Genomic DNA, 12,024 nt, shown 5'->3' on the forward strand with positions numbered 1-12,024 from the left:
TAGTAATATTTGACTTGAACTGTTTCACTCCCTAACGTATCTTTCAAGTCGTGCATATTGAAAACATAACTGTGAAGCTGTGAATATTATAGTCTAGTTAACATAGTATTAAGGAATTACAATACGAAGTATATCGTCTATCTTTTGAACTTCGTATATAAGACATCGACATAATCGTATGAATGCTAGTGTGATTATGTATGAGTATGGGTGAAGATTTCGTCCTAGGAAACAATGTTTTACATTCGTTTAAAGGAAGTAAATTCATAAACTTGTTTTGTGAATCGAAAGGGAAATCGCTAGGCTTATTGGTATTGTTATTCATTGCAAATCTTTTTGAAAAAGCGGGGGTCTAAAAACACCACCCAATATTTCGCTTAGCAATCTGTATGGACTAACTCCGAAACACTTTCTAGAGAATCAACTAGACAGTCAGACTCAATCTAGGTAAAAGTATCTCAAGGAGTTAATATGTCTCTCTTGTTTTGATTCGCTCAAGCTAACAGAAATCAGCGAGTCTATAATCAAACACAAGGAATAACCTGGACGGTACCAAAGACCAATGTCCAAGGATCAATCAATATCAATCAACCACCAAAGGTCGGATTTCCAATTGATCGATTCAAAAGCATAACCTGTATTATTTCAATTATATAACAAATATAATGCGGAAATAGAAATAACACAGACACCAGAATTTTGTTAACGAGGAAACCGCAAATGCAGAAAACCCCGGGACCTAGTCCAGATTGAATACACACTGTATTAGGCCGGTACAGACACTAGCCTACTCCAAGATAACTTCGGACTGGACTATAGTTGAACCCCAATCAGTCTCCCACAGATCCAAGGTACAGTTGTACTCCCTACGCCTCTGATACCAGCAGGATACTACGCACTTGATTCCCTTAGATGATCTCACCCACAACTAAGAGTTGCTACGACCCAAAATCGCAGGCTTTAACAATAAACAAATTTGTCTCACACAGACAAGTCTATCAAAGGATCAATCTGTCTCCCACAGAAAAACCTAAAAGTTTTTGTTCCGTCTTTTGATAATAATTAAGGTGAACAGGAACCAAATGATAATCCTGTCTTATATTCCCGAAGAACAGCCTAGATTAATCAATCACCTCACAACAATCTTAATTGTATGGTAGCGAAACAAGATGTCGTGGAATCACAAACGATGAGACGAAGGTGTTTGTGATTACTTTTTATATCTTGCCTATCGGAGAACTCTCACGATCTCAAGCCAATCAATATGATTGTACTGTTACGATAGAAGATGCAAGATCAGATCACACAACTATGATAAAAGTAGTATCGGTCTGGCTTCACAATCCCAATGAAGTCTTTAAGTCGTTAACCTGGTTTTAGAAGAAGAAAACCAAAGGTTAAAGGAGAAACGACTCTAGCACGCAAACTAGTATCACACGTAAGGTGTGGGGATTAGTTTTGCACAATACTAGATGTCTCCTTTATATAGCCTTTCAAATCAGGGTTTTTCCTTAGTTACAAAGCAATCACTATCCACCGTTAGGTGAAAACCTGATTTAGATCCAAGCTAATATTTCTCAACCGTTAGATCGAAAACTTAGCTTGTCATACACAAATGACTGTATGCTTCTAGGTTTGTTAACCGCACCCAAACGTGTACATTGTTGGTTCGGCAATAGTCTACCCAAAGAGGTTAATCATATAAGCGTTTCATACCAACCATGTTCTTCTTCACCATAACTATAATTGACTCAAATGAACTAGTTAAGAGAGTTGTTCAATTGCAAGGACATCTTATGTAACTACACAAGACACAATTTAAGCAAAGATGATTTCATTCACTCGAATCAGTTCATGAACTTTAATAGCCACGGTTTGCAAATGCATTCCTTAGTCTTTTAAGATTAAGTTCAGAAATCATCTTTAGATATATAACCTTCTCAAGTTCGCAGACTAGGTTCGCGGACTTAAGACACCGGATAGAGTTTACAAACTCCAGCAGAAATTCTCGGGTTCGAGTACCACGCCGGTTCGCGGGCTGGGTTCGCGTACTTGGCTCATGCAAGTAGTTTTTCAACTCCAGCAGAAATTCTCGGATTTGAGAACTTCGGTAGTTCGCGGACTTGGCACTTGCCATACTTCTGGTTCTCTTGATCAACAAAGTTCGAAAACTTCGGTTCAAGGAATCCCTTGGTTATGTAATCTAAACTCTCATTCCAATCATTGAAACATTCTTAGAGGACGTTATACAATTGTTACCTTATTTCTCGTCAAAGCAATTTTCAAAGTGATTGAAACATTCATGACTTTTGTCACTAGGTAAAGATAAACTTGGTCGAAGCGAAAAGCTTACCAACACATATTTTGATATATAGATAGGCGAGGTATACTCGGCTCGAAATACCAAATGTGTATGATCTAGTCTATATATATAACATACGACTTTTGTCTCAAAGAGTATGAGATAGAATAGATAGACTTTTGAGTGACAGATAAGTTCAAGTCTCCACATACCTTTTTTTCGAGAAGTTCCACCGGTTCCTTGAGTATATTTTCTACTTGTATGATGAATCGCCATGAAGTCATTGAGCTCAACTACACTTGCTATCCTAGTCCGAGACTTAGCTATAAGAGACTAGAAATCAAGACTTATAGTTTTGATCACTACCATTGACAAACATGCTTGAGATAGCAATGCATGCGAGTTTGACCGAGCAGTGCTCTAACAATCTCCCCCTTTGTCAATTTTAGTGACAAAACTATTAATACATATGGAATACAAAAAAGATAATGAAACTTTAGTGGCTCCTATTCCACATGTCTAATCTTCAACATTCCTTGAAATCTTCGTCACTTTCAAGTACTCCAATGATCCCAAAGGTTGTAAGTTTAGCATCACCGTTGTTGAAGATCCGTAGCTATAACAATGAGAAAGCATCGGTCTCGATCATTGTTACACAGTGTCATAGTATTATTATACAATGTCAAAGTCCAATTGTATCACAACTTCAACAATAATACTATGGTGATATGTACCAATCCCCCTTAGTCAACACTCCATCTCACATGAAAACCACTCCCCCTTACACAATGATCCGAAAACCATATATATTTGTAGTGTGAACTACATATTAATTCTCCCCCTTTTTGTCAATAAAATTGGCAAAGGTACAACAACGGGATCATAATGAAATTTTCGTAAGAGACATTTCATGACTGAGAGAAAGAAACACACATCATCTTATTTAGATGCAATCATATAGCCGAAGCTAACAGCATTCATCAAGGAGTTTAAAGATACAAGATAACCCCTCTAAAATTCCACAACCGCACACCCCTCAAGATATGACCATTAAGCACAAGTTCAAAAGAACTCTCCCCTATTTGATGTCATTCCCAAGGGAACAACAACGAGCGACCTTAATTTCAAGAGAAACGAAGGATTTTTATTGGACACCAAAACCATGAGAATGATTTTTATATCCAACACTCAATCAAATTATTCATAAGTAAACCCATGAATAGTTTAATCGGAATACATAATCAAATTAACCACAAAAGTGATCGATTTAATTCATTGTGCTCAACATAAGTAAACTTACGGAGCAACGACTAAGTTAATCATACAAAAGAGTGATTGGTTTAATCGTTCATGTACTCAACACAAGAGAACTTGTGGAGTAATAACTAAATAACCAAGGAGATGATTAATTTAGTTCTAAATGCTCAACATAACGTACCTCACGGAACAACCAAGCTAATCAAAAATAATCAAATTAGTTGTATCGTGCTCAACATAAGACACATCACGGAGCCTTACGGTAATACAAAAAGATGGATCAATGAAGATCTATACCGTGGAATACACAAGGACTCATTCTTTTGCACAAGCATATACAATAGCAATAATCCTTGGATACAAAAGATTTTAACCTATCTTCCGTCAAGGACTGACAATATAGGCTTAACTTTTGTATATGTCAAAAGTTTATTCATTCTTAAACCAATAAACGAATGTCGATCGTGAATGACTTTACTTTTGACAAAAATATGGGAAAACAAAGTTCACGGATGTAAACGCAAATATCCCATAACAAGTTGCAATATAACAAAATCAAAAATATTGCAAAACATCATCCTCCAAAAAGTTTACCAAAAAACCTAAAAACAAGAAGATGAAAATGATAGCTATGCGTAGTCACAATCATCGCTATTCAAAGCACTATTTATTCTTCCAACTAAACCAAAAAGAAGACTTACTAGGCAACTAAAGTCAGATTTCCTTGATGATTTCATACCTCTGAAATGGTCCATCGAAATAGGAATCACTGATATCCTTGATCCTGTTGACCTAGAGACACCATGTTCATAAGTTAGAACATTAGTTTTTCGATCAACAATGCGAGCATAATGACGAGCCTTTGCGCAGTCAAGGATAAATTTCTTCTGATTTCTGATCAAGATATTCTGAGTACCAAGGATTTTTGTCTGTCCATCAATGAGATGCTTTATCTGCAGTTGAAGGTTAGAAAGTTCGCTCTTGACTTCATTCTGAACGTGAATTAGATCCTTGACGGATTCTCTAATCCAAGAGTTATACTCTTTCCTTTCAAGCATCTTCTTCATGATGAACTCTTGAGCAGAATCACATCCTTTGAGATCATCCTCCATGTTAGGGTTAACTTCTTCTTTTGGAACAGTTTCCATTGAGTTCCTTTCTGAAGATTAATGAACACCTATAAGAATTATATGTGTTCAAGTATACATCCTAGATAGAAACCCTAAAGTTCCTTGAGGAGATATGGACGTTCGTGGGCCGACCAAAATGCCAAAGTAACTAGACCCAATTCGGAACACTGCATATTGTGTTCTTTTCAAGGATCCTTTGTCTCTAAAGAGTCATAAGAAACAAATAAAAAAAAATCAAGCATACAAACCGAAAGAAAATCAACGAACATATTTGAGCATCTCTCAGACATCATCCTTATATCTCTCAAGTTAGATACAATAATGGAGATTTCTACTAGGTAGTAGAGGGATACATAGTCTCACCAAAGGTTCTGAGAGAATAGTTGTGATTTCCTCCAGGATATCTGATTTCGGCATTTCTTAACTTTTCACAGCAGTCTCCAGATTTGGAGAACTGTCTCACAACCCTTCCTGGAAGCACATGAGAGGAATCTTTCTGATTACAAAGTCTAGGACCTCTAGAGATTGGTTCTAGGGGATCTTCGGAAACTGGTCTCCATACTCTAAACTTAGATTTACCAGAGTTTTTCTTATAAACACAGGACATGCTTTCATGGGTAGCACAAGAAATTTTACCACTAGAATGTAACCCAGTCCTGTAATGACTTCTAGGAAGAAGATCATTTTTATAAGAAGTCTGATTCCTTGTGAAGAGGTTCACTGCAGTAGTCGTCTGACTATTTACTCCATTAACAGTGGAAAGAAGCAAATTGCAAAGACTAGAAATTTGTTTCTTCCTGACAAAACAATGGACATCATAGTGATTTCCTTTTCCACAAAAAGTACAGGTTCGTGGAGAAGACACAACAGTTGGTATTTGTTTTAACTTTTCAGCCCTGTGAGAAGATTGTAAGTTATATAAACTTTTCTTGACATAATCTTCTCTTGGAGGATATTTCTTCATGTATTGTATGTCAAGAGGAACGATTGAAACAAATTTTTTTTTCCTTAAGACAGAGTTTTCCTTTTCCAAGATCATACACTGTTCATGGGCTAGTGAAAGTGATGCATCTAGCTTTTCTTTCTGAACACGAAGTCTGTCAAGATTAGATGAATGTGTCTTGGTCAAACATTTTTCTCTAATTGAGACTTTTTTGATCAACTTTTAAAGATCACCAATCTTTTCATGCTGTAGATTATTCTCTTGAAGAAGTTTCTCAATATCCTTAGAGAATGACTCTATGATGTTATAGAGTACATGTTCACGATCAATAGACTTTTCAAATTCATCAATGAGCTGTTCATGATTCTGAAGATCAACAAACTCAGTAGAAGTTTTTGCAATTTCGGTGAGCTCCATTTCAGCTTTTGCCATTGTGTCCAATGTCTCATTGGAGGAAGAGTGTCCAACACAAGATGGGACAATCTTCCTACCTAGGGATTCGTAAGAATCAACTAAGGAGTAATATATTGAGGTATTTCCGAGACACTTGACAGAGTTGAAAGATTTAGGAGGCATTTTGGTATGCATACGAGATTTCGTCCTCAGACTCAGATTGCTACAAACTCAGACTTGTAAGGTCTTAAACGTGTTTGCCTGCTCTGATGCCAATTGAAAAAGCGGGGGTATAACAACACCACCCAATATTTCTCTTAGCAATCTATATGGACTAACTCCAAAACACTTTCTAGAGAATCAACTAGACAGTCAGACTCAATCTAGGTAAAAGTGTCTCACGGAGTTAATATCTCTCTCTTGTTTTGATTCACTCAAGCTAATAGAAATCAGCGAGTCTATAATCAAACACAAGGAATAACCTGGACGGTACCAAAGACCAATGTCCAAGGATCAATCAATATCAATCAACAACAAAAGGTCGGATTTCCAATTGATCGATTCAAACACACAACCTGTATTATTTCAATTATATAAACAAATATAATGCGGAAATAGAAATAACACATACATCAGAATTTTTTAACGAGGAAACCGCAAATGCAGAAAAACCTCGGTACCTAGTCCAGATGGAATACACACTGTATTAAACCGCTACAGACACTAGCATACTCCAAGCTAACTTCAGACTGGACTATAGTTGAACCCAAATCAGTCTCCCAATGATCCAAGGTACAGTTGTACTCCCCACGCCTCTGATCCCAACAGGATACTGCGCACTTGATTCCCTTAGCTGATCTGACTCACAACTAAGAGTTGCTACGACCCAAAATCGCAGGCTTTAACAATAAACAAATTTGTCTCACACAGACAAGTCTATCAAAGGATCAATCTGTCTCCCACAGAAAAACCTAAAAGTTTTTGTTCCGTCTTTTGATAACAATCAAGGTGAACAGGAACCAATTGATAATCCGGTCTTATATTCCCGAAGAACAACCTAGATTGATCAATCACCTCACAACAATCTTAATCGTATGGTAGCGAAACAAGATGTCGTGGAATCACAAATGATGAGACGAAGGTGTTTGTGATTACTTTTTATATCTTTCCTATCGGAGAACTCTCACGATATCAAGCCAATCAATATGATTGTACTGTTACGATAGAAGATGCAAGATCAGATCACACAACTACGATAAAAGTAGTATCGGTCTGGCTTCACAATCCCAATGAAGTCTTTAAGTCGTTAACCTGGTTTTAGAACAAGAAAATCAAAGGTTAAAGGAGAAACGACTCTAGCACGCAAACTAGTATCACACTTAAGGTGTGGGGATTAGTTTTGCACAATACTAGATGTCTCCTTTATATATCCTTTCAAATCAGGGTTTTGTCTTAGTTACAAAGCAATCAATATCCACCGTTAGATGAAAACCTGATTTTGATTCAAGATAATATTTCTCAACTGTTAGATCGAAAACTTAGCTTGTCATACAAATGACTGTACGCTTCTAGGTTTGTTAACCGCACCCAAACTTATACATTGTTGGTTCAACAATAGTCTACCCAAAGAGGTTAACCATATGAGTGTTTCATACCAACCATGTTCTTCTTTACCATAACTAGTTCAATTGACTCAAATGAACTAGTTGAGAGAGTTGTTCAATTGCAAGGAAATCTTATGTAACTACACAAGACACAATTGAAGCAAAGATGATTTCATTCACTCGAATCGGTTCATGAACTTTAATGCCACGGTTTGCAAATGCATTCCTTAGTCTTTTAAGATTAAGTTCAGAAATCATCTTTAGATATATAACCTTCTCAAGTTCGTAGACTAGGTTCGCGGACTTAAGACATCTGATAGAGTTTACAAACTCCAGCAGAAATTCTCGGGTTCGAGAACTACGCCGGTTAGCGGACTAGGTTCACGGACTGGGTTCACGGACTTGGCTAACGCAAGTAGTTTGTCAACTCCAGCAGAAATTCTCGGGTTTGAGAACTTCGGCAGTTCGCGGACTGAGTTCAAGGACTTGGCACTTTCCATGCTTCCGGTTCTCTTGATCAACAAAGTTCGGTTCAAGGAATCCATTGGTTATGTAATCTGAACTCTCATTCCAATCATTGAAACATTCTTAGAGGACGTTATATAGTTTTTACACTATTTCTCGTCAAAGCAATTTTCAAAGTGATTGAAAAATTCATGACTTTCGTCACTAGGTAAAGATAAACTTGGTCGAAGTGAAAAGCTTACCAACACATATTTAGAGATATAGATAGGCGAGGTATACTCGGCTCGAAATACCAAATGTGTATTATCTAGTCTATATATATAGCATACGACTTTTGTCTCAAATAATAGGAGATAGAATATATAGACTTTTGAGTGACAGATAAGTTCAAGTCTCCACATAACTTTTTGTAGAGAAGTTCCACCGGTTCCTTGAGTAGATCTTCTACTTGTATAATGAATCGCCATGAAGTCCTTGAGCTCAACTACACTTACTATCCTAGTTCGAGACTTAGCTATAAGAGACTAGAAATCAAGACTTATAGTTTTGATCACTAACATTGACAAACATGCTTGAGATAGCAACGCATGCGAGTTTGACCGAGCAGTCCTCTAACACTTTTGAATTACCAATATGTGTGTTTAGTATAACCGCTCATAACCTGTTTATGTATCTTGGTAAAACTATTCACAAGGCATGACTTTTGTATTGGTATGACTTTTATTAGTGAAACCGATCTTAAGTAATCACCTGAGATGGTAAGATCGATATCTTGAAATTGGTGTGACTAAATACTAGCCATTGGGTAACCGATCCTAGTAAGAGGTGTGACCGATCACAAGAGAGAGTGTAATCGATCCTTCTAAGAGGTTTAACAAGTTTTAGTAAGTTGGTATAACCGATCCTATAACTTGGTCAACCGATCACAAGTTTTACCATAATAAGTGGTAACCGATCCTAGTACTTAGTTAGCTATTTTATGGTAACTAGTTTAACCGATCCTAGTACCCACTTGGAGGTAGAACCAAAACTTTATGTTGAGGTAGAACCGTGAAACCCATTAATGGTGATTTGATAGGATAATCAATCACATAGTTCTTGGAAGTCAGATGAACCAATTCTAAACTTGTTTGGAAGTGTGGCAAATCGGTTCCAAGATTGTAAATATGAAAAAGGATTTACAAAGTGAAGATGTCGACATACTTTGAACATGTGTAGTAACTCTTATCTTTTATTGTTCAAAGATATTCCTTAATAGCTAAAGGAGAATCCCGGATCGAAATAAATTGAGAATCTTTTAATTAAGGTTTTTAGTTTTATATGCTTTTAATTTCCAGCAATTAAAATGAATATCTTTAGAAAATAAAAATTAGTAATGTGCATTTACTAGTTGGAGATTTTCTACTGAGATTTCGGTCAATATTTGGACAAGATTTCCAGGAATTATGAAAACCGTTGTTGCCCTTATTACATATCTTTAAGAATATTCGGTTTTGGAAATTCCTTGGTGTCCAAACTTCGGAGAGGAAAGTACCCTAATTAGGAGAAATTTCTTACGACCGCTCGTTTTAAAGACTTCTTTGGGATGGGGAAGCTCTACGAGTACCGTTGGTGGGAAACTATATAATTGCAGTTTATTATTAGTTTTCTATTGACTAACGGTTATTGAACTTTGATTGCACCTAGTTTGTTTATGCTTGAGAATCCTCTCTTCTGATATGAGATTCACTCAAACTATATCGAAGTTTCGACGGGGATCTCTAGAACTATTTGTGGATCTAAAGACGTCTTGTGATAACCCATCGTTAACAGACTCCGTTCTGTGTGTGATTGATCACAAGAGACTCAAGTTGATTGTGTGCAGGTGTTTATTGAAGATCAAAAAGATTTGAAGACAAAGAAGATATTTGGTTTCATAATCTTTGGTGTGCACAAAACTTGTTTCGGATGGAAAGGGATCCAACTATAATCGGTTTATCCTTGTGATAGATTGGATTGATTAGTTGAATAGATCAGCATCAATACGTTTCTAAGTGATTAAAAGTATTGATTGCATAGTCTTAACAATTACTTTTTTAGTTGTCGAAAAGATAGATCTAAGGACCTGACAAAGGAGTTTATTAGGATAAACGGAAGAGCCTTTTGTCAAACTCATATCACGTTGTTTGAAAAGAGTTGTTACCGAACATATTTGTTGTTCCTTTACTGTTTGGAATACGAACTAAAGGAATTGTTCCAAGTGCGTGACTTATTGCAAGTTGGAGGCGCAGGAATACAGACGAAACTAGTTGAACTATAGGTTTAGTGGTTTGGTCTCAACTATACGAAGTTGGTTTAGATTTTGTATAGCGGCTTAATCTTGAGAGTATTCAATTCTGGACAAGGTCCTGGGGTTTTTCTGCATTTGCGGTTTCCTCGTTAACAAAATCTTGTTGTGTCATTTAATTTTATTTTCCGCAATTATAATTGTTGTTATCATAATTTAAAGTAAATTACACAAACGTTAATTCCTATTTACTTGATAGCAATCCTATTGTGTTTGGTTAAGTCCGAAGCTATTATCAAGTAAACATACTTTGTTGTTGTATTGTTTCGATCTTGTATCCATAGTCAATCACACAAGTTATCTTTTTGTCATATTGTCTCGATCTCATATCCATAGACGATAACACAAAGTGTGAACCGATTAGTTGTATTGTCCCGACTCAGTCCATAGACAATCACTTTCGGAGAAAGGACTTATAGGTGAAAAAGTTTTAGATTGAGGAATGTTTGGGTACCCTCGTCTTTTCAGTTATATTGTCTCGACTTTGTCCATAGACGATCACACTTGGTAAGAGGACTTATATATTGAAACAAAAAGATTTTGGTGTATTTGGGTACCCTCGTCTTTTCAGACATCTAATGGGGGAGAGTTCTTAATTGAACTTGTGCTTAATTGCCATATCTTTGCGAGGAGTGCGGCTGTGGAATATTGTAAGAGTTATCTTGTATCTTTATAAACTCTTTGATGAATACACTAAGTGTCGACTATGTGAAATCATCGAAACAAAGTTGATATTTTCTCTTTTAGTCATGAAGTATCTTTTTGAAAATTTAATTATGATCCTGTTGTTTTCGTTCCTTCGCTAATTTATATTGACAAAAAGGGGGAGAATTATTTGGTAGTTCACACTACATACAAAAGGTTTACGGATCATTATGTCAGGGGGAGTGGTTTTCATTGTAAGATGAAGTATTGACTACGGGGGAGTGATATATATCACCATAGTATTATTTCAAAGTTGTGATACAATTGGAATTTGATTATGTATAATAATACTATGACACTGTATAACAATGATTGAGAACATCTGTTTTCTTATTGTTATAGCTACGGATCTTCAACAACAATGATGCTGAGTTGAACACATTCAGAATTGTTGAAGTACTTGGAGTAGCGAAGAATTCAAGGAATGTTGAAGAGCCAAGAAAATCAAGCATGATGGATGAGAAGTTACAAACTTTATTTATTTTGTAATCCATATGTATTGATAGTTTTGTCACTAAAATTGACAAAGGGGGAGATTGTTAGAGCACTGCTTGGTCGAACTCGCAAGCGTTGCTATCTCAAGCTTTTTTGTCAAGTTTAGTTGATCAAAACTATATACTTGATTTCTAGTCTACTTATAGCCATGTCTCGGATTAGGATAAAATGTGTAGTTGGGTTTTAGACTTCACAACGTTCACCAATTGAAGACGAAGATCCACTGGGTAGCTTGGAGGAACTTCATCAACAAAAGGTATGTGGAGACTAAAACTTATCTATCACTCGGAAGTCTATTCTATTCTATCTTCTAATGAGACCAAGTCATATAGATATATAGACTTTTACATTATACACATTTGATATTCCGAGCCGAGTTTATCTCGCTTATCTATTTCTCGAAA

This window comes from Papaver somniferum, chromosome 9 (genome assembly GCF_003573695.1).
Source record: "Papaver somniferum cultivar HN1 chromosome 9, ASM357369v1, whole genome shotgun sequence".
NCBI lineage: Eukaryota > Viridiplantae > Streptophyta > Magnoliopsida > Ranunculales > Papaveraceae > Papaver > Papaver somniferum.